Here is a 20,727-nt window from a genome sequence, read left to right on the forward strand (position 1 = left end):
TAGCGGAGAAAAAAAAATCATGCATGGCAGTTTTTTTCTCTAATAAAATCATGAAAAATAATGCGCCTCTAAAAACCTTGACAGATCCTATTAAAAATGAGTCCTGTCAGGTTCCATTGGTGTCAGGTGAAACAACCTTCATCTCAGCCCAGTCATCAGCAGTTGAAATGGAGCTCCACAACACATACCCTAATAATTATAATAATTCATTCATATAGTGCCAAAAAGTTATGCAACCCATGAGGATACAAATAATTACAAATATTAGAAATAACAATATCACACACTATTCACACAAGATAAGGGAGGGCCCTGCTTGCGAGAGTTTACAGTCTATGAGGAATGGGGAAGAGACTAAAAGCAGAAAGTGCTTTATTGATACAATGGTCCAGCCATGTGTTATAAATAGGGTAGGTTGGGTAGGTGGATAAACCAGTCACCAACCAATTTTTGAGTGTTTAAAGTGTATAGAGAGTAGGGAAAAACAAACATCTAAGGGTTGGGGATATTGTAAAAGATGTTTGTTTTAGATCAAAAGCAGAGTGGAGAGCACGTGCAGGATGGTAGACAGAGAAGAGGGAGGAGATGTAGTGAGATGCAGCTCTGTGGAGAGCTTGGAAGGTGAGAGTGAGAATTATTTACTACTGTATATTCTGGACTGAATGGGTGACCAATGTAGTCAGTGTAATGGCTCGAGAGGAAGATGAGTTTGGCTGATACATTTAGTTTGGGCTGGAGAGGGAAGACTTTAATGAATGTAGATCTATTAGTAAAGATAACAAACTCTAAAAGAGGATACTACCGGCACCGCTTGTGGGAATAGTTAGCATGGACAGACTGCTGTCTAGCATAGGGAAAATGTCCAAACAATCCGCACAAGTGTGTCCCGGGTGCATTGGCGTTGATAGAAGCAAACAATGATTCTCCCATATAGAAGGTAAGAAAGACGCAGCACTCACCAGGTTATGATGCACTTAAAGGGGTTCTCCGGTGCTTAAACATCTTATCGCCTATCCAAAGGATAGGGGATAAGATGCCTGATCGCGGGAGTCCCGCCGCTGGGGACCCCCGGGATCATGCACGCGGCACCCCGTTTGTAATCAGTCCCCGGAGCGTGTTCCCTCCGGGACTGATTACCGGCGACTACAGGGCGGGCGGCGTGTGACGTCACGCCTGCGCCGGTGTGTGATGTCACGCTCCGCCCCTCAATGCAAGCCTATGGGAGGGGCGTGACAGCTATCACGCCCCCTCCCGTAGGCTTGCATTGAGGGGCGGAGCGTGACGTCACACGCCGGCGCAGGCATGACGTCACATGCCGCCCGCCCTGTATTCGCCGGTAATCAGTCCCGGAGGGAACACGCTCCGGGGACTGATTACAAACGGGGTGCCGCGTGCATGATATCGGGGGTCTCCAGCGGCGGGACTCCCTCGATCAGGCATCTTATCCCCTATCCTTTGGATAGGGGATAAGATGTTTAAGCACCGGAGAACCCCTTTAAAATCCACTTCTTTATTGAAGCATGATGTAGCGGTTCAGTTGTGCGGGGAAGCAGGTGAACAGGTGTGCAGGGGGGAAGGAGTTAGGCGACGGACGTAGCACTTGTCAGGCCATGACCACCAATGGCAGTTGGGAGTGTGGGGGGGGGGGGGTCAAAGTTCCTTTCCCCTGCTTTGCCCACCGGTCGAAGTAAAGGCAGAGCGGGGGGGGGGGGGGGGTGCGGTGGATAGGTGGAACACGAGCGGCAAGGGGGGGAGTAAGGCCAGCTTACCATGCGGCATCGGAGCAGTGGTGGCATGGAGCAGGAGGAGTGCAGACGGAAAGTGCGGCGGAGGAGGCTGCAGTGAAGATTGCTGATAAGTGATCTTCACTGTGGCCTTCTAAAAGTTGCAAAACTACAACTCCCAGCATGCTGGGAGTTGTAGTTTTGCAACATCTGGAGGGCCACAGTTTGGAGACCACTGGGTAGTGGTCTCTAAACTGTGGTCCTCCAGATGTTGCAAAACTTCAACTTTCAACTTCAGCATGCACTGACTGACTAGGCATGCTAGGAGTTGTAGTTTTGCAACATCTGAAGTGGCATAGTTTGGAGACCACTATACGGTGGTCTCCAAACTGTAGCCCTCCAGATGTTGCACAACTACAATTCCCAGCATGCCCAGACAATCAGGAATGCTGGGCATGTAGTTCTGCAATATCTGGCCCTTCATATTTTGCAGAACTACAACTCCCAGCATTACTGGACAGTCTGGGCATGCTGGAAGTTGTAGTTCTGAAACATCTGAAGGGCCAGATATTGCAGAACTACACCGCCCAGCATCCCTGACTGTCTGGTCATGCTGGGAATTATAGTTTTTCAACAGCTGTAGGCACACTGATTGGGAAACACTGAGCTAGAGATGTTTCCTAACTCAGTGATTCCAACCCGCGTGCCTCCAGCTGTTGCAAAACTACAACTCCCAGAATGAACTGACAGACCGTACATGCTGGGAGTTGTAGTTTTGCAACAGCATGAGGCACACAGGTTAGAATCACTGAGCTAGAGTCTGTTTCCTAACTCAGTGGTTCTCCGCCAGTGTGCCTACAGCTATTGCAAAACTACAACTCCAACATGTACGGTGTGTCAGTGCATTCTGGGAGTTGTAGTTTTGCCACAGCTGAAGGTTTGGGGCGCCCCCCCCCCCCCCGTGTGACAGGGTACATTCCCACGGGCAGGGGTTTACAGTGGATTTTCTTCTACAGGTTTGGGCTGCAGCAAATTTTCCGCCGCAGCCAAAGTCCCAGCGGAAAACTCACTGTGAACCCCTGCCCATGTGAATGTACCCTAAAAACACTACACTAACACATAATAAAAAGTAAAACACTACATATCATATACGTATATACCCCCTTACACTGTCCACCCCTTCCGCCCCAATAAAAAATGAAAAACGTCTCATACGGCAGTGTTTCCTAAACGGTTCCTCCAGCTGTTGCAAAACAACAATTGCCAGAATTGTTGGACAGCCATTGACTGTCCTGGCAGGCTGGGAGTCTTGCAACAGCTGGAGGCACCCTGTTTGGGAAACACTACTGTATGGTTTTGGTGGAGACAAGCCCCATCCTTAGATCTGGGTCCGCCCCTATTACAAATTCCTCATTCAGGCCTCAAATGCGCATGGCGCTCTCTCACTTCAGAGCCCTGTCGTATTTCAAGGCAACAGTTTAGGTCCACACATGGGATATTTCCGTACTCAGGAGAAATTGCGTTACAGATTTTGGGGGATTTTTACCCCTTATGAAAAGGTAAAGTTGGGGGGTACACCAGCATGTTAGTGTAAAAAAATTACATTCTTTACACTAATATAAAGGTAAAAGGAGAAAAAGACCCCCAAAATTTGTAAAGCAATTTCTCCTGAGTACGGAAATACCCCATATGTGGGTGTAAAATGCTCTGCGTACTAACTACATGGCTCAGGAGTGAGAGTGCCATGTACATTTGAGGCCTAAATTGGTGATTTCCACAGAAGGGGCTGATAGTTACAGTGGTGCTGACATGAACGCAAAAAAAATAAAAAATACCCACATGTGACCCCAGTTTGGAAACGACACCCCTCATGGAACGTAACAAGGGGTATAGTGAGCCTTAACACCCCACAGATCTTGGACAAATTTTCATTAAACAATTTAAATAAAGAGATTGGGGCTCAGGGTCATAAATATTGAATCAATATAAATGCATTAAAATATTCAGTGTTATGTGTTTGTGACTCACAGGGCCCTTGTGAGCTAACACATACACATGATAACAATAGTGCAGTATATATGTTGGCAAATATATTATTAATAATAAAAATGACTAAAACTAAGGTAAAATAACATTAATAGTATGTGGCCCCACACTAAAATAGGTCCGACCTGGAAAAAATGTTGCGCAAAAAAAGTACTTTGGCTTTAAATTGGATATGATGGTGTGCAATCTAGTACTTATGCTCTATATGACTTTAGCTCTATATGAGAAGCCACTTGGTTACGTCAGTATTGTTTAGATACAAGTCTGAAAGTCCCCAATCCGGGGATAAAGTATTGCAAAGTCTCTGTGTAATATTGTTCATTAGCTGTACTGCAATTGTAGTCCACTGTTATACAGTGATCAAAGGTACCTTGTGGTGTGCGTGAGTCCAGATCCTCATACCGATTCTCCTGGCAGGGAGGGCGCTGCAGGAGACTCGGCTGGAATTGAAGTCCATGTGTGTCTACAAATCCCCAATGGTGCCAGAACAGTGGACCCCCCACATGTGACCCCATTTTGGAAACTACACCCCTCACGGAATGTAATAAGGGGTACAGTGAGCATTTACACCCCACAGGTGTCTGACAGATTCTTTGAACAGCTGTCCGTGAAAATGAGAAATTGTATTTTTCTTTTGCACAGTCAACTGTTCCAAAGATGTGTCCAACGCCAGTGGGGTGTAAATGCTCACTGCACCCCTTATTAAATTCTATGAGGGGTGCAGTTTCCAAAATGGGGTCACATGTGTGTGTGTGGGGGGGGGGGGGGGTTCCACTGTTCTGGCACATGTTCTGGCACATGGCCCCCGACTTCCATTCAAACCAAATTCTCTCTCCAAAAGCCCAATGGTGCTCTTTCTCTTCTGAGCATTGTAGTTCGCCCGCAGAGTACTTCACATTCACATATGGGGTATTTCCATATTTGGGGGCTTTTTCTCGCATTACCCCTTATGAAAATGAAAAATTTGGGGTAACACCAGCATTTTATTGCATTTTTTTAAATTTTTTTATTTTTATGTCCCAATTTAACGGATGTTCGTTAATCACCTGTGTTGTGTTAAGGCTCGCTTTACCCCTTGTTACGTTTCTTGAGGGGTGTAGTTTCTAAAATAGTATGCCATATGTTTTTTTTTTTTTACTGTTCTCACATCATGGGTGCTTCCTAAATGCCACATGCCCCCCAAAAACTATTTCAGCAAAATTCGCTCTCCAAAAGCCCAATGTGGCTCTTTCCCTTTTGACCCCTCTAGTGCACCCACAGAGCACTTTACATCCACATATGAGGTATTTCCTTACTCGAGAGAAATGGGGTTACAAATTTTGGGGGGCATTTTCTCCTATTACTCCTTGTGAAAATGAAAAGTTTGGGGTAACACCAGCATTTTAGTGTTAAAATCTAATTTTTTATTTTCACGTCCCACTTTAAGGAAAGTTCGTCAATCACCTGTGGGGTATTAAGGCTCACTGTACCCCTTGTTATGTTCCTTGAGGGGTGTAGTTTCCAAAATTGTATGCCATGTGTTTTTTTTTTTTTTTTTTTTACTGTTCTGGCATCACGGGGGCTTCCTAAATGGGACACGCCCCCCCAAAAACCATTTCAGCAAAATTCGCTCTCCAAAATGCCATTGTTGCTCCTTCCCCTCTGAGCCCTCTAGTGCACCCACAGAGCACTTTACATCCACATATGAAGTATTTCCTTACTCGAGAGAAAATTAATTACAAGTTTTGGGGGGCCTTTTTACCTTTTACCCCTTGTAAAAATGAAAAAAAGGGGGCTACAATAACATTTTAGTGTAAAAAATGGAGATTTAGATTTTTCTCCTCCATTTTGCTGCTATTCCTGTGAAACATCTAAAGGGTTAACAAACTTTTTGAATGTCATTTGAGGGGTGCAGTTTTCATAATGGGGTCCATTTTAGGGGATTTCCAACAGAAAGACCCTCAAATTCACTTCTAAACTTAACTAGTCACTGAAAAATTCTGATTTTGAAATTTTTGGGAAAAATACTTTGAAGCCCTGCTATACTTTGAAGCCCTCTGATGTCTTCAAAAAATAGGGGACTATAACATTGCACACACTGATTTCCTACACTGATTACTGCTATGCAATAGCATAGCATTGATCACTGTTATCACCGCTTGACTGCTCCTGCCTGGACCTCAGGCACGGAGCAGTCATTCGGCGATCGAACAGTGAGGAGGCAGGTAGGGACCCTCCTCGTGTCCGTACAGCTGATTGAGACACCGCCGTTTCACCACGGTGGTCCTGCGTCTGAACGGTTAATACCGTGATCGGTGATGTCTGGTATTAGCCTTCAGGTCAATCAGCTATTTAACCTGAAGAGGTAATACGTAAGTTTTAGCTGGACAATCCCTTTAAGTTACTGTTTGAGTAGGTGAAGGGATAATGTTGCTGCTGTCAGCTTATTATGCAGTATGACCCTTCTCTTTAAAGTTTTAGAATTTACGGTGAACCCTTTTTGTAAGAGCAATGCACGTTTGAGACCAGAAAAAATATACCTTCCATATTTCCATGAAAGATGACTGCAAATAATGGAGTACCAGTTCCGTGTAGACAAAATATATTTTCCTTTCAAGTGAAGTTAGCAAAAATCCTGTAAGATCAGTTATTACAAGGTATATGACAATTCTGTAGAGTCTCCTGTAGACAGTGTTAGTAATAGCTGCCTCATATCATATTTACTGGAATCAGCTGTCACATTAGTCATTGGTGTTTCCTAATGCGTCTGAGAGATATATAATTTCACTTAAAGGGGAGGAAAGGAGATCTAAATAATTTATGTGCAGTGAAAAGGACTTTGTGATAGATATATTCTATGGTGTATATTTTTGTGAGGAAGGAACAGCAGCTGCTCATATGCTTAATAATAATCTGCTCATTTATGAATAAAAACTAAAACAAAATATAAATGAAAAAGTAAATGATTTTTCATGATTTTATTTTTTTGCTTTATTGTTTAACCTCAGACAAATGTCTCAGTATTACATAATTTGACAGACATCTTAATTTGCCATAGTGTCCACCGACGTGTACCCCAATCCACCATCTTTCTGGGACGTGCAGCACGCACAATTCATCCTGCTCGTTGCAGACTAAGATCTGAAATTTCTGAATCTGCTCCTATTCGTGTTACTTCCAGCAGAGGTCGCACTGGGTCAGTTGCTCTGTGTTACGCCGAGCGCTCCGGGTCCCTCCTCCTCCTCCGGAGTGCTCGCAGAGTCTTCTGCCCTGTAGCGCTCCGGTCAGCAGCGCTGACCGGAGACGCTGCTCTGAGTTCCCCGGCGGGGATGCGATCCGCACGGCAGGACGTGCCTGCCCACGGGTCGCATCCCGTTCTTCTCACCTGTCCCGTTCCCCGGCTGTCACATCCCGGCACGTGCGGCCCCGCTCTCTAGGTTGCGCGCGCGCCGGCTCTCTAAAGTTTAAAGGGCCAGTGCACCATTAATTGGTGCCTGGCCCAATCAGTTGTTAATCACTAACATTCTATATAAACCCACTTCCCCTTCCTGTCCTTGCCGGATCTGGTTGCCCTAGTGCCCTGAGAAAGCGTTTTGTGTATCCCAAGCCTGTGTATCCAGACCCTTGCCGTTGCCCCTGACAACGACCCATTGCTGCCTGCCCTGACCTTCTGCTACGTCCGACCTTGCTCTGGCCTTGTCCCTGTGTACCACGCCTGTCTCAGCTGTCAGTGAGGTTGAGTCGCTATCGGGTGGAACGACTTGGGGGTTACCTGCCGCTGCAAGTCCATTCTGCTTTGCGGCGGGCTCTGGTGAAAACCAGTAACCCCTTAGATTCCGTTCCCCTGGTAAGGCCCACGCCATCACCTCACTCACACAGAGGATCCACCACCAGTGTCCTCTGCGCATACCAGTCCGGATCCTGACACTCTGAAGATCCATGTACGCCCATGATCCAGCCTTCCTCCAATCACGCACCTGCTTCTGCCATATAAGGAGCCCCCGGACTTCCTGCCTTGCCTGATCTTCTTGTGTTTATCCTTGAGCTAAGGCATCTGCTACCTGACCTGCTGTATCCCGTTTACTGACCTCGGCAAGTCCCTGACTTCATTCCTGCTTCATCCTCTCTTCCTGTTTTGCCTCTCCTGGATTGATTTGGACTGCCTGACTATTCTATTGCTGTTTGGAGCTGCTACTTCTTCAACACCAGAACACTTACAGCTCTTCTACATCTTGCTGTTCCAGGTTTCCAGACCTGGTGCTCACCAGCGCCATCTCGTGTCAGCCGGCTCCTTCTGCGATGATCTCTACTTCCAGAGTTCCTGATCTGCTTATGCCAGCTGTCACAAACCAAGGCCACTTCCACCATCAGGATTTGGCTAAAAAGAACTCGGTAAGGGCCACCCCGTGTAGGTACCCTATATGGTGCCTTCATAGGAGCAATATTTCTCTGGGAGAATGCTTCCAAAATAATTATTTCTTTTCTGTCTGAATCTATGTCATAGTATGACCCCATAAAATCATACAGGGGCTTTATCACAACTTGGATCTTGTATGGAGTTGTAATGATGTCATACATGAGCCCTTTAACTGCATCCGTGCATACTGCTATTATTTAGTTTTTTCCATGAGTTGGACTTAGCTGGTAGGGTTTCTCCTTTAGGAGAATCCCAAAGTGAACCCTAAAGTGAATTATAGGCAATTATTGCTCCACTGTTAAAAGGGATATGTAAAGCATCTCCCTCCCCAGAAATAAACAGCTAAGGCTCCTTTCACGCTGCCGTTGTGCAATCGTTGAGAACGGCCATTAAGATCTCTTTTTTTTTCCTGTTATCTGGACGGGGCACAGCGAGCTGCAACGGGTCCCGGTGGATCCCATTAGAGTCAATGGGGTCTGTCGGGCGCCGTTGTTTTTTAGCGGGAGTATCGGGAGAAAAAGATGGCACTTGCAGTAATTTTTCTCCCGCTATTCTCCCCTGACTTCCTGATATGCGCTGCACTGCTGTGTGACAACGTCAGTGTGAAAGGAAGGAGCCTTACTCTGGTGCCATCTACTGGAGACAGCACCTCTACAGGTCAACGCTTGACTCCTTTAAGAAGCCTCAAGAACAAGACAGGAGAAAGACTTACCAATTGTGAAATATTATATTTTATTTTCCCATTTTATTTAGGGCTTATATCTTTTTCTAACTAAACTAAACTTTATATATCCTGCTGATATACTAGAACATTTGATAATCCTGTGCCCTGTAGTGTTCTCCAGTAACAGCACTTTATTTGAAGTCCTTTTATTTTTACAAATTTATGAATATTCATTTTTTTTGAGCGCATCAGACTTTTAATTTAAATCAATACAATTCCCCATTTTGAAATGAAACCATTACAATATTTAATCTTGAAATTCTATTGTCCAGTGGCTAGAGTCACACAGATAATCCAGCCAGTATGACAAGAATATAGATCTTGGAGAAAATATAATAGTGCTGCACTTAGTTATGCTTACCCTCAGCTGTTAGATTATAAAAAAAAAAAGCTGTGGTTATTATGTGTGATATAATATGCATCCAATAGTTAGTGTCCTTCTGTCATCTATTTGTTTCCTGTGGCTTCTACTGTATTGTGTCCTCGTAGCTTTTCCATAAGCTTTCCTTCCCTTCTTCCTTCTTATAGCAATATTTTTCTGCCCTTTATTTTTGGTACCCCATTTCAGGTACTCACCCTCTACCTGCTATTGTTAGCCTGATAGATCAGTAATTAAACATTTTAGTGCATTGGTGATCTGATGAAAAAAGTTGTCAGTAAATTTTTAAACTGGACTCATACTTAAACAGAATTTTGTGGGTGTTGTACAGTTGCTTCACCAACCCCATAGCCTAGAGTGGCCTGTGTCTCTCCACACGAGATCTATAAAAAAATAAAAAAAGGTGCTACCATGCAGCGGTTTCACTGGACAGGTTCCACTCAGAACAGACCTTGCCATGAACAACCAAAGAAGCATCATATCCAAAAGGTTGTCCTTGGGAAATAGACATATGAGTGCTTCCAGCATTGCTGTACAGGTTGAAGGAGTCAGGGGTCAGTCTGTCAGTACTTAAACCATAAGCTGCACACTGCATCAAATTGTCTGCATGGCTGTGGTCCCAGAAGGAAGCCTTTTCCAAAGATGATGCAAGAAATACAGAAACAGTTTGCTGAAGACAAGCAAACCAAGGAAATTGCTTACTGGAATGATGTTCTGTGGTCCAATAAGCCCAAGATAAACTTATTTGGTTTAGATTGTGTCAAATGTGTGTGGCAGCAACAAGGTTAGGAGTGCAAAGATAATGCCGTAGGAGGGCAACAACCCAGCAGCAGGACCGCTACCTCCACCTTTGTGCAAGGAGGTGCAGGAGGAACACTGCCAGAGCCCTGCAAAATGACCTCCAGCAGGCCACAAATGTGCATGTGTCCACTCAAACGGTCAGAAACAGACTCAATGAGGTTGATATGAGGTGGGGGTTTTGCTTACAGCCCAACACCATGCAGGACGTTTAGCATTTGCCAGAGAACACAAAGATTGGCAAATTCACAACTGGTGCCCTTTGCTTTTCACAGAAAGCAGGTTCACACTAAGCACAAGTGACAGATGTGACAGAGTCTGGAGACGCCACGGAGAACGTTTTGCAACCTGCAACATCCTCCAGCATGACCGGTTTGGCAGTGGGTCAGTAATGGTGGAGGGTGGCATTTCTTTGGGGGGCCGCACAGCCCTCCATGTGCTTGCCAGAGATAGCCTGACTGCAATTAGGTACCGAGATGAGATCCTCAGACCCCTTGTGATACCATATGCTTGTGCGGTTGGCCCTGGGTTCCTCCTAATGCAAGACAATGCTAGACCTCATGTGGCTGGAGTGTGTCAGCAGTTCCTGCAAGAGGAAGGCATTGATGCTATGGACTCTCCCACCTGTTCCCCAGACCTGAATCCAATTGAGCACATCTGGGACATCATGTCTCGCTCCATCAACCAATGCCACGTTGCATCACAGACTGTCCAGGTCTGGGAGGACATCCCTCAGGAGACCATCCGCCACCTCATCAGGAGCATGCCCAGGCATTGCAGGGAGGTCAAACGGGCACGTGGATGCTACACACACAACTGAGCCTCATTTTGACTTGTTTTGTGGACATTACATCAAAGTTGGATCAGCCTGTAGTGTGGTTTTCCACTTTGATTTTGAGTGTGACTTCATATCCGGACCTCCATGGGTTGATAAATTTGATTTCCATTGATAATTTTTGTGTGATTTTGTTGTCAGCACATTCAACTATGTAATGACGAAAGTATTTCATACGATTAGTTTATTCATTCAGATGTGCTATCCTAGTGTTCCCTTTATTTTTTTGAGCAGTGTATTTTGGTATTCCAGCTTAGAGTTAATGTCTACCTTTTTACCTTAAAATTACCAAATTAAGCTCTGTACAGACCAGTAAGCTATTCTTAAAAATGCTGTGAAGCTTGCAGAATTGTGAGTACAGCTTAGGAGTAAATGACAGAATTGCAGTTATATTAGTTATAAAATTGTGCACAAGTTCTTATGGTATGATTATTATTGTTTTTTATGAAGAACATTGTTTTTCATAGTTTGTATGTGTGGGGGTTGTCATTAAAGTCGTGTGCGCCTGTGTAAGAATGAAGCCGGACTAGCCAAAATATTTATATACTTTATAGACTTATATGGACTCATTTTGTATGTAATGTTCAGTTATATGTTAGTTGTATTTTGTAATACATTTTGTAATAATTTATTGCAATGTTTAATATTTTTAAATAAAAGAACTACAGGCTGGAACTTGCGATCAATATGAGTGAAGCATGTAATGTATTCACATAGTACTCAACTTTTTAGATAGGTTACTAGTTTGAAAAAAATACTTTAAAATTCATTTTTATGAAAAGTAGGACATACAGTAAGTGTTTACTTTTATTTTGATACCGACATCAATAAAACAGTATGGTATAAGGATGTGTGTCTCTCTCCCTCTTTCTCTCATCAATAAGTATACTGACATCAAAAACCTCCAAAACCAATTAAACAGGGACTGTGGGAAGAATATAATAATAATAATAGACCACAAATATCCATTTAAAGCCACTGGGGAAAATGATAAAGGAAAGAACATGTGATGTCCATTTACACAAAGGTCCCTAGAGACCAAAATTGATCATTTGGCCCTGTATGTGGCAAATCTTTATTTTTGGATTATGCAGTTAAGTGGATAGCATATCTCCTTTCAAGAATTGAAATAGTGTTATTAGTTTGATTTTGAGTTGAAGAAAGATTTATTGATGTTCCTTTTATCCTTTACCATAGTCTGTGGTTACAGGCTGGAAATATTGCCATACAGCTAAAAAAGTTATAGGATGACATCAATCTGGGTTCTCACTAGTGTTGAGCGGCATAGGCCATATTCGCATATTCGTAATATTCTCGTTTTATTTTCGCATATGCGAAAAATTTGCGTATGCGAAAATTAGCATATACAAAAATTAACATAAGGGAAAATTCGCATATGCGAACATTTGCATATACAAATTTTTGTGTATGCAAAAATTCGCATGACAGTGTCACACAGTAGTATTAGAGCCTTCTTTACACCACACAAGCTGGAAGCAGAGAGGGGTGATCACTGTGATGTGTACTGTGAAAAAAAAAAATTACGAATATTCGCAATTACGAATATATAGTGCTATATTCACGAATATTCGCAAATTCGCGAATATGCGATATTCGCGAATAAAATTTGCATTGCGAATATTCGCGAGCAACACTAGTTCTCACATCTGTCAATGTTCAATTATTTATAAGAAATAGAATGGTGTCCAAGGTCATGTTCATTTACATTTTATTCAGCTATTTATTAGTTCTACTAATCTCTGGAAAAGGAGAACAACACAATTTTGTCTATGACAGAGAATGCCACTTCTCTCTTTCCCGGAGTCATGAATGGAATGTCTGCATAATTTTGCAGCCATACGGAACATACTGTATTACTTCATGATTTGACATCAGGGCTGGGACCACTGGAAAGCGAAGGTAGGCACCCATCTAGGGTGCCTCCACTTACCCTGCCGAGGGGCGCACTATCACATGCCGGAATGCCAGCTGAATACATCTAGTGGCGCAGCCAGATCTGTTGGCTTGCTTGTGCCCCCCAAAACAGTAGGCACAGCACTTTCAGGGAATCCAGGGCACGGGAGCACTGCTTTTCACTTCAAGTGTGTCCTACAGGCTGGAAGCAGCACACCACATATCCGGCTCCCTGCCCCTGGTGTCGGCCCACACAGGGGCTTCATGTTTATAACGTTAATATGAGTTTGGAGTTCATGACACAATTTATGATGGCAGCAATGTGAATGTATATGTGTTTATGTGCCCTTGGACAATCTTCAACATAAACAATTTTATTCATATTTCTCTTGTTTATACATCTCTGTGTTATACAATCTCCTCTGTCCCTGAAGAACCCATCCAAAAATGTGGGGGAAACACATAAGAAGAAGGAGTAAAAGATATGTCCACATGTTATTTCTGGGAAATATCCTGCACACATGTTGATACATTAAAATGTTATTTCCTATCCCATCCACACTTTAAGAGTAGAAAGGGATAATTTGTAAGTAGGTAGGGACAGAATATATTAAATGCTAGTGTAGGGTATATGCACCTGTATCCTATACCCTTTCCCCTTGAATATATACAGTAAATATTGGACTGTACTCTACCATTTATATCTGTAATCAACAGTGATTGATATTTCTGTGGTTATTGCATGTTATGTATATACTTTCAGCATCTCTGTGTTTGTTTGTATTATTTTAAGGGACATCAGTAAAAGTTACTTTTTATATTAGGCCTGATTGGAGGACTTTGATTTTGGTTGTTAATACAGTCTCCTACCAAGGCCAAGACAATCTAAGGTTTGGAGAGAGTGACCCTTTATCAGTACCCTTTTATTTCAGGACTCAGTGGGGTAGTATGAGAAAGGGGTCTTTTTTTATTACTGTGAGAGGGGATCTGTATACCTACTGGGCAGCCACCTATTTACCTGCAGAGGGGGACAACTACCTACTGTGTGAATGATATACCTTCTAGGAGATTTATCTACCTACAGGGGGCACCTATGTACTTACACTGGGCACTTATACACCTGTGGGTGCACCTGTCTACCTACTGGAGGACCTGTCTACACACTAGGATGACCTATCTACATACAGTACTGGATTCATCTACAGGCTGGGTGGAACCTATCTATGTGCAGGCGGGCACCTATCTAGCTACAGTGGGCACTTGCCTACTTGCCTACACAGTGGTGTTGCAGGAGGTGTGGACCACACCTGGTAACACCCACTGGTAGGGTGACATCCTGACCCAGATCCCGTCCCCTGTTATTCTTTTCTAAGGGGGTAGGAGTGTTTGGATAGGTTCTGTGTGGGGTTGTGCTGCATAAACTAAGAGACACAGTGTGCAGCCAGCATGATGAGGACCAGTAATGGGAGGTTCGGGGGGGGGGGGGGGGGGCTGATAAGGTTGATATCAATCATATCAGCCTTATCACCACCACCCCCCCCCCCCAACATTACTGTGCCTCATCATGTCTACCTCACCCCCCCCCCATTACTGTGGCTTATAATGTCTGCATCACCACCCCCACGTTACTGTGCCCCATAATGTCTGTATCACCACCCCCCCACCTCTGTATCATCACCGCCCCCCCACCCCATTATTGTGCCTCATGTCTACGGTGATGATGCACACAAGAGGCACAGTAATGGGGGGGTGATGATGCAGACATGAGACACAGCAACCAGGGGAGGGGTGGAGTGTGTGGTAGTATTATATTTGAACACGCAGTGTGTGGTAGTATTAAATTCAGAAAGCGCAGTGTGTGGTAGAATTATATTCAGAAGGAGCAGTATTATATTCAAAGGGCACAGTGTGGTAGTTTCATATTCAGAGGGCACAGCGTGTGAAAGTATTATATTCAGAGGGTGCCGCTTGTGGCAGAATTATATCCAGAGAGGCAGTGTGTGATAGAATTATTATCAGAGGGTGCAGTGTGTGGTAGTATTATATTCAGGGGGCACAGATTGTGGTAGAGCTATATTCAGAGGGGCACTGTGTGGTAGTATTATATTCAGAGGGTGCAGTATGTGGTAGTATTATATTCAGAGGGTACAGTGTGGTAGTATTATATGTAGAGAGCGCAGTGTGTGGTAGTATTATATGTAGAGAGTGCAGTGTGTGTGTGGTAGTATTATATGTAGAGAGCATTGTGTGTGGTAGTATTATATTCAGAGAGCGCAGTATGTGGTAGTATTATATTCAGAGGGTACAGTGTGTGGAAGTATTATATTTAGAGGATACAGTTACTGGCAGTATTATATTAATTATTGTTTTTATATAGAGGATCAAAATCTACTGATGAAGTAAGGAGTTAATGCCGCCTGGGTGTCAAGTTCTGCAGAGAGAAAATTTAGCTTGAAGAAGTCACAGCAGTATGTACAATGTAGATTAGATAAGGAAAGATATGTCCAATCAGAGCTGTAGTGATTTATTTCAATATATATCTTTGTCAGTGTTATATGGCTACAAAAATTACATTGGGGGGGGGGAGTGACACAATTTTTTACCACATCGGGTGACACCAACCCTAGCAACGCCACTGTAAGTACATACTAGATAAACCCATCTTCTTACAGAAGGACCCATGCCCATACTGGGGACACTTAAGTAAATACTGCGGAGACCTACTTACCAAAAGGAAGCAGGGATAAGTCATTAACAGTAGAAGTTTTCCTTGGGTGTCTTGGCTGGATGGAGAGAGAAGAAAGAAAGAAAAGGGAACGACTATTACCAGAAAAAATACCCCCTTGAATGACTGGAAATAACAGCAATGTAATCACTTATTGTGTATGATTTGTAAAGCTTGTATACAGCTGGTATCTACCTCTATATGGTCACTGTATGAGGGTATATTTGGTCTTTGTGTTGTGCTTTCTCTTCCATAGAAGTATGTTGGTCATGCTGTGGTGGTAACGGTAGTGGTCATGATGTGGTGATATTATTTTTCCATTGTATAGTAATATTTTTGGTAATGTCGGTATATTGAGTATTGATATTTAGCAGTATTGAGGTAGTGGGTATGCATTGTAAAAGACAAAGCTGTGAAAATGAATTGACACATGTAATAAGATCACATGAAGTCTGTCATTCGGACCACCATGGTCTGAGATCAGCCTTCATGAATGTGATCTTCTTACATGCACCTATCACAAACCAGAAGATCATTTGCGCTGGATTTTTCTTTCAGCATCTGTTTAATCCAAATGATTTCATGTGCAAAAATAAACAGGAAAATGTTCTATACACAGGGGCTTTTCCCATATTGGCCACTGTTTCCTCCATAACTACTTTACTGAGCTGGGATCTGAGGTAATCTCTGTTCTGTGAAGCTATTCATGTATAGCAATGGAAGTAATACTTTCTAAAACTATTTTTATGGATTCAGTTATTTTTTAACCACAAAATTATGCAGTGTAGTTTCCAGGCTGTTATTTTTTAACTATGTGCATTTGGGAACAGATGGTAGGAGCTTGATTTAAATATTAAAGCAATGTGTGAGAAAAGAAAATGTAAACTCATGTTCTACCTGACTTATAAAATGTACATGTGATTCACTCTCTTAGAATGCAGCAGTATGATACAGGCTTTATGGCAGGAGTTTCCTATATGTGTACGGGGTTATTTACATACTTTTTTTTCATATTTTTTTTTAAATTTGTTGAGGATGTTCTGTGCAAAATCCACTTAAAAACCACAATAAATTCTGTCATCTAAAATCACTCTTTTATCATACATAGGGTCTATTCAGACGGGTGGAATTTCTGCTTGCAGAATTCTGCCTCAAATGAAAGTCCAATAGACTTCTATGGGATTCCACACTACTGAATTTCTGCTTGCGGAATTCCTGCATGAATTCCGCACCAATTCCACACAAAATCCACACAAGCCAGAAACCACCCATGGAAGCGGAATTGGTGCGGAAATTCTGCCATGTGAAGAGACCCTTAGGGCTCATTCACACAAGCTGATTTTTGTGCAGATTTTCCACAGCTGATCTGCTGCTTTTTATTTTCTGCTGCTTATTTTATAATTGACTTACCAGCAAAAAATAAGCAGTAGAAAAAACCTGTAGAAAATAAGCAGCTGAAAATAAGCAGCAGAAAAGCCACAGAAAAATCTGCACTGAAATAAGCAGCAAAATCCGCTCATGTGAATGGACTCTTAGGCTCTATTCCCACAACAGAATTTCCGCTTGCGGAATTCCTCATCAAATTAAAGCCCATAGATTTCTATGGGATTCCGCACTCTCAGATTCAGGAGTGTGAATAGAAGTCTATGGGCTTTAATTTGAGGTGGAATTCCGCAAGCGGAAATTCTGCCATGTAAATAGGCCCTAAGGCTAAGTTTACACTGCGGAATCTCTGGACAGAATTTCTGCCGGAGATCGGGCTGGTGGCACTAGGACCACGTGGACTACATTGTCGTCCCCATAGATGGCAATGCATTTCTGAGCAAATCTCCCAAAAGATCCACCCAGAAATGCATTGCAGTCTATGGGGGCAGCAATGCATTCTTCTCGGTCCTAGCGCTGCCGGCTCAATCTCCAGCAGAAATTCTATCCAGAAATTCTGCAGTGTGATCCCAGTCTTAGGCATAGATTTACTAAAACTGTGTATTTGTTAGACAATGCCAGTTAAGATGGAAATGCGCTAAATTTGATCATAGTGCATCACTCTGTTCGATAAATGTGGCATATCTGAAGATTGTCTACTCCAAGTTTAGACCAACTTTTAGTTTACTTACTTTAAACCAGAATTTTTTTTATATTTATATTTATGTTTTAAGTATCCATAGGGGACAATTAATAGCAATCATTAGATTGCAATGTACTTTTTAGTACTCTGTTATATTACAAGTACTGACAAGTACTATCGGCAATCTTTTTGTACAGTCTGATTCTGCAGCCATGGGATTCTGCTGCGCAAGAATTTCTGACCAAAATTCTTAATTCCGGTCGGTAATTTCGTATCATCAATATTTGTGAGTGCTGTACTCTAGGTGGAGTCGCTGTGTTTTTTAAAATTTTTTAATTTTTTTTTGTGGTGCATTTAAAAAAAAAAAAATGATTTAGCAATCACATCCAAATGACACAGCTTTACAAATATTGCATGATTTGTCTGTGCATACATAAAAATAAAGAATTATTGGGTCAACGTAGAAAAAAATAGAGGTTTAGATAAAGTTATTTTAAGAATATTTTATGAATGGATTAATATTAAATATATTTATTTTTATATTTACAGTATAGTGCAACATCACTGATCCCGGCGACACATTTCACTTCACATCTATCCATTAACAATGGAAATCTAACAAGAAAAGGTATGTGTCTGTTCATTTTTTACAATAATAATAATAATTATAAAAAATAATCCATTGTATTTTCATCAGGGCTATATTTATAAAGGAGAGTACAGTACAGTACTACAATAGTCATGTTGTATAGTATTATGTGTCTGTATACTCCTGCTTGTTTTGGCATAGATCTGACCAAACACTGCTCATAGATGCATTGGATTTCCCTTCTCAGTGTTATAGATAAAGGTATGGAGGGGAAGAGGTTGTACAAGGAAGATCAGAATGTGCTGGAGGTTAAAACCTCCAAGTTTTTAGGGAGGGCAGATCACATAGGCGGTATAGATAGGAAAGAAAGCATACACAAGGCAGTCTGTAGGGGGGGTTAAGGACACACTCCTTAGCATCAGTGTCTGTAAGCATGGAAAATGGATCCTTTATGAGCTGTAGAAGGAGAAATCAGTAGAGCAGTGTTTTTCAAGCGCGGTCCTCAAGATCCCCCAACAGGTCATGTTTTCAGGATTTCCTTAGTCTTTCACAGATGATATAACTGTGGTGATGCCTGATTCACTGACCAGAATTATATCACCTGTGAAAGAACAAGCAAATCCTGAAAACATGACCTGTTGGGGGGTCTTGAGGACCGCGCTTGAGAAACACTGTAATAGAGGAATGAAGCTAAAACATACGAGCTAGTGAAGATAGCAGCATTGTAGACACACAAAACTAAGTCATTTTGTTTTCCCTTATGAAAAGTCTGAAACTAGGAGCAGATGGAAAACTGCATGTCAGGGTTCTGAAAATGAATGAGGAATTTACAATTTTACCTATTTTAACTTAAAGGGGTACTCCGGTGCTTAGACATCTTATCCCCTATCCAAAGTATAGGGGATAAGATGCCTGATCAAGGAAGTCCCGCCGCTGGGGACCCCCATGATCTTGCACGCGGCACCCCGTTTGTAATCAGTTCGCGGAGCATGTTCTCTCCGGGACTGATTACCCGCGACTACAGGGCGGGTGGTGTGTGACATCATGGCCCCGCCCCATGTGATGTCACGTTCCGCCCCTCAATGCAAGCCTACAGGAGGGGGTGTGAGAGCTATCACGCCCCCTCCCGTAGGCTTGCATTGAGGGGCGGAGCGTGACATCACACGGGGGCGGGGGCATGACGTCACACGCCACCCGCCCTGTAGGTGCCGCCCACCTGGGGTGCCGCGAGCAAGATCACGGGGGTCACCAGGGGCGGGACTCCCTCGATCAGGCATCTTATCCCCTATCCTTTGGAGTGCCACATCTTTTTCTCTATTTGTGAAGTGTCTTTTTGGATAGCTATCCCCGCTGTGCACCTCTGTAGCTGTGATATGTGGGGAAGCTGTGTCTATCAGTGTTCATCCTAAAATAAATGCTGACTTTGTTTTGTTAGCTGTGCCTGTGTTTGCCTCTACTAGTTGCTGTAAAAATACACAGCAAAACTTTACAAAGTGTAAATCCACTCCTACAGTAAAATCAGTATTGAGCGCCGCTATATTTTAGAAATGTAAAATATTAGAAATTAGATATGCAGGGAGAAATTTACTAAAAACCTGTTTCACACCTCAGTCTTAAAGAAGAAATCCAGTGCAAGATAACTATAAGTGTCTGATCGCAGGGGGTCCAAGCGCTGGGACCCACCCGCAATCTCCTGTACGGGGCCCCGGCCTGGCCCCGTCTCTGCTTACAGAAATGATGTTTTTCACCTAGCACTAACGCTGGTCAAAACACACTCTCTCCCATAGAAATAAATGGGGGGGGGGGGGGGGTGTTTCTCCATATGTCAGTGCTGGGTGCGAAAGTCACCTTAGAAGAGTTGTCTTGCACTGGATTTCTTCTTTAAGTAAAAGAATGCTGGAGAAAGATGCACCAAATGTATTAAGCCATCTTTCAATATATTTGGCACATCTAGCTGTCCAAGTGAAATCTGCCACAGAAATCTGTGCAGTTACCAGGGTCTTGGATCATGTATTAAAATTTAAAAACCTGTTTTGTAATGGATTTAGATTCCTTTATAGATAACCTGGCAGAATTTGCATCAAGAAGTCACAGATGTTTTTTGGGGGGGCATGAATTTCATATTACGGTAGAAATGGCACTGTTATAGCAATATTTGGGGGTTCCCATTAAATGCAATAAGAGGTGGCTAGTTGGTAGGTTTCTTGCAGATTGAAGAATGAAACACATACTGTGAATATGTACTAGACTGGTGCTTCTTAGGCTAAAAACAGACACAGCGTTTTGGGGGAAAAATATACACTCGAAAAAACACCATATTTGCCAGATGTTAGCTTGTATTCAATAGGGAAATGTGAAATGCCATGTGGGTATGGTGTAATATAATTATCGCTACATGCTCTTGGTATGGATTTATTTTTATTTTAGTTTTTTTTAATTGTAGTATTTTTTATCCCATATACTTCTATATGTGGGGAAAATAGACAGAAAAATGACATTTATTCATGTATGTTGGCAGGTTGATTGCAGTTC

General features: G+C 42.7%; 1 protein-coding gene across 5 annotated transcripts in view; it reads left to right on the forward strand.

Moving 5' to 3' along the window:
- DLGAP1 (DLG associated protein 1) overlaps window positions 1-20,727 on the forward strand; it is a 668,048-nt gene that overhangs the window by 222,761 nt on the left and 424,560 nt on the right. For all 5 annotated transcript variants that reach the window (XM_056521639.1, XM_056521637.1, XM_056521640.1 and 2 more), the window contains one exon: window positions 18,156-18,234. The gene's annotated coding sequence lies outside the window, so the exon portion shown is untranslated. The remainder of the gene's footprint in view (window positions 1-18,155; window positions 18,235-20,727) is intronic.

Source organism: Hyla sarda, chromosome 5 (genome assembly GCF_029499605.1).
Source record: "Hyla sarda isolate aHylSar1 chromosome 5, aHylSar1.hap1, whole genome shotgun sequence".
Taxonomy (NCBI): domain Eukaryota; kingdom Metazoa; phylum Chordata; class Amphibia; order Anura; family Hylidae; genus Hyla; species Hyla sarda.